Source organism: Geospiza fortis, unplaced genomic scaffold, assembly GCF_000277835.1.
Source record: "Geospiza fortis unplaced genomic scaffold, GeoFor_1.0 scaffold23, whole genome shotgun sequence".
In the NCBI taxonomy this organism is placed as follows: domain Eukaryota; kingdom Metazoa; phylum Chordata; class Aves; order Passeriformes; family Thraupidae; genus Geospiza; species Geospiza fortis.
The window spans coordinates 2,270,629-2,274,706 of NW_005054303.1; positions in this window are offsets into that span (position 1 = coordinate 2,270,629).

Sequence of the window (4,078 nt, forward strand, 5' to 3'; positions counted from 1 at the left end):
AATGAAAGGCAATCCAAAGGAGAAAGGGAGAAAAGCTAATGATGTTGTGGCTTTCCTTTTTGAACAGTAATACCAAAAGCTGCAGCAGTATTGCTGATCAGTTGAGCACAGAGAACATACTCACACTGCAGCTTTCCCAAATGAAAATACACCAGGAAACAAAAAGAAGGTGGAGAACTGTGGGAGGATCCTTTACAGTAAACAGACTTAATTCAAAGCTTTGAAATGAGATTAATTTGGTGTTTGTGGGCATTCCAGATTAGCTACACCAAACACAAACACCTTTTGTTTCTTTCCAGAGCCATGTCAGTGTAAAACTCTCCCAATGCCCTTCCAGGCTCATGTACTGAGCACCTGACACCAGAGTAATGAAGTACTTTGGCACATGCTTAACTTAGAGGTATATAAACTGCTGTTGTAGAGGTGTTAAAGCTGCTGAGAACAGGATGAGATGCTTAGACTCCCAGTTAACTTGTGCTGAGACCATGCAGAGGTAACCCGAATGCACATGCAGTGAGTCTGGGATACACAGGCAATGGGAACTGGCCAGCAACTTCCAAGACAAACCACAAACAAGCCTTCACAGAGGATAATCAACCCTGGTGGATGTCTTCTTTTGCCATCTCTTTTACTCTATACCAGGCTCCAAGCTTTTAATTTTGCTCTCCCTCTCTCCTGATGCCTATTACCAATAAGCAGGAACACGTGATGCTTGGTTGCTCTGTTGATGTCTCTGTTTAGAGCACAAGCTCTCCACTGCCCAGATAGCTCCTTTGTGCCTGTACAATAGAGCAGAGCCATCCTAGGCTCACCCTTAGGACTGCTGCACTAAACTTCACTAATAAGGATGAGCCATAACAGAGCACCCTGTAGGTCAGCTCCACTGAAGTGAACAGAACGAGAGCCAGTGCCATTCAATGGGTTTGGATCACATCCTGCAAACTACTGCCAGCCAAGCAACCAGTGTTTTGTGGGAAATAAAATATTCCTCCTCTTTGTTATTCATCATTGAAAGATTTTTTCAGCACAAAGTTTGAGACTTAATTACTGAATGCAAGTTTGTTGTGCAGAATTCAGTTCCACAGAGCCCCTCAGTTTCCATGAAACAATTCATGTGGAAGAAATGGTCAGTGTGAGAGGCAGAGCATGGCTCCTGGTGAAGCTGGACCAAGGGTGCTTTGCAACCACCATAGCACTCAGCAGCTCAGTCTTTACAAGAGAGAGCCATCCTTCTGCTCACAAGCAGAAAGCTCCCCACCATCCTGCCAATGTTCCTCTCCACAAGGTAAAAGGATTCATGCAATATTAGGTCCTTCCCTGCAGTTCCCAGTCAGTTTTCTTCCACATTGTACCAGAGAAAACAAAATGTCAGCATTCACAACAATCTGAACTGTTGCTTCCTGGCTGTCAGCAGGCTTTCTACTCAACAGGTCCCAGAACAGAACAAAAGAACTGCAGAGCACCTACTGCACCACCCATGGGGACAGCCCGAGCAGAGGATGGGGTCAGAGCTCCTGTGCAGACCAGCAGAGTTGCATTTTCATGAAAGATGGAATTCCTCCCTAAGGGAGACCTGTCAGACAGGTCAGCATCTAAAGCTGTAGCTCTCAGAACCTGAGAGTAGCTCTAGAAAGAGTGACCTCACCTTGAAAAGTTTTTAAAAATAAAACAGGATGTACTGGATTTAGTGAGGGTGGTGTGGCATGGGGCAGCTACTCCCTCTCTCCAATATAAAAAACATGACAGGATATAATTAAAGCTAAAATCATTTACTTACATCACAACAGTACTAAAGAGGAAGCCAGCTAATGGAGTAATGTTATTTTCAGTGGATTGCTAGATAGCTGTGTCCATAGCTGTCCAACTATGACTGGTTCAGAACTGGCATTTCTGAACTATAATAATTGTGTTCTTGGAAAAGAGCAGACTCTCATTGCAGCTGAAAAACCAATTTATTTTCACATTAACATTTCTCACTATATCTGGCAGTTGTAGAGGGACTATCCCCTAAAACTCCCCTTATAGCATACATACATACATTTCTAGGCACATTTCTAGTGGTTCCAAATTATGCTATTGTGAAACAAAAACTCACAGGGCATTTGCTGGATAGACTCTGACAAGAAGTGGTATTCATTTCCTAGGAGAGGTTTCTATTCCTGGCAACATCCATATCATATTTAAAACTGGCTTTAGTACTCCAGTCATGGAGTAGCCAATACAGAACATAATGTTATCCTGGTCCTATTTTTTACAAAAAAGTTGAGGGCAATCTAACATGGTTAAAAAGCAGTGGAAAACCTACTGTCATCCAACAGGAAGAAAACCCCGCTCACACTCTGCCCTCATGCTGCTGCTCTCTGAGTACAAGGAATTTCTGTCAAAACCTCACAGTAACACAGCCTCCCCCAACCCACACACAGCCAATCCACGTAAGCAGTCAACACAGGAAACCACAAAAAAGTTATTTCAATATTAAGAGCACCAGCTTGCAAAGGAAGAGAAACACTCTGCCACTCCAACTACAGGCAATAATCATTGACTGATTCTGACCAAGCAATTCCTGTATCTAGTACCTCAAAGATGATTAAATTTAGCATGGACTCAATGCCCAGGTGGATTTCATAGTGGTTACAACCTGCAATATCTGACATGGGTTTGGGCTGCCTTTTGAGACCTCCTGTCCTCCCTCTGTGCAGGGCAGCCAGATGCTAGCTGAAGCAATCAGCTACAGTGCCTGACTTTTGCTCTGGAACCCTTCCCAAGCACTAACAGCATGGTTTATACCTGCAAGGTAAAAGTATGATTTCTGACTTAGTCTCTGCTTGGGAGAAAGAACGACTGCTGTCTATTTGAGATATGGCAAGATCTCTAACTCCTTTGTAAATTCTTCTAAAGCTGGGACTAATGATTAGTGGATAAAAGTTAACCATTCAACAGAATTCACCCCATTTCTGTTGCATCATTGAAACTAAAAGATTGAGCAATACTTCTGGAGATGAAATTAAGCAATACTTCTGGACCCTGATCAGCACAAAAAGGACAAAGGAGACACAGTGGCTCCTGGAACAGATCTAAGCTGTGGAGCTGTGCAAAGCCATCATTCTCACACAAATCTGTAACAGCAGCAGCCCATTAGGGACACCTGTACAGTGGTGCAACAGCCCCTGTCCCAGGCTCAGCCTCTAAGACCCACTGTGCCATGGAAGTCTTCCCTTAATCACCAGTGAGATCCTCTGAGCAATTTGTACAAAATTGTTTTTCTCATAGTTATTTTCAAACGCATCCAGCTGTTCAAAACCTCTTTCTATTTAATGCCACTTGAATCCGTGTATTAATTCATACTGGGGAAAGCACATTTACACTGCAGAAATCTTGGCATCTCTATACATGTTACTAAATGAGGGCAATAACAGTGTGTAAGAAATTCTGGCATAGATAATGAGATGTTGAGCAAAAACAAGGTTTATTTGTCCAGATGCAGGAACAGTTTCTTGGCAGAGGTAATGAAGAAGCATATTTCAGGGTGTTAAACAGAACTGACCCAGGAACAGCTCCTGCGGTATATCCACAGGCTACAAAAAGCACATTTTAGGAACAGGAAAATGTAAGGCAGATTACCTGCAGAAACCTGTAGCTGACCTTCTCCCACAACACTGCTCTTCTTGCTCTCCCTGAATCACCCTGTGACCCCCAGAACATGGCTTGGCAGTGTCTGGGTAGGCACACACACATTTCAGTGCCACGGAGGGACAATGCCTCAGCCCTTGCCCAGCTCTGCCAGACCCATGGCACACTCACAGCACAACCAGGGCTTGCTCTGCTTTGTCTGGGGCTGTTACATGCACGGGATAGCTGCACCTTTGGCGGAGGGAAAGGGGAACACTTGACACAGCCCACTCTTCTCTCAAGTCAGCATCACTCCTCTCCCCTCTCTCACCCAAGCACAAAACCTTTTAGCAAGGAGGGAAGTCAGAGTACTCCTACCACCTCTTCCCAAATCCTGGAGAAGGAAGGGGCAGCTGGAAGGATGCTGGGGAGCACACACACTGTACTCCCAGCTCACCCACAGGTTGAA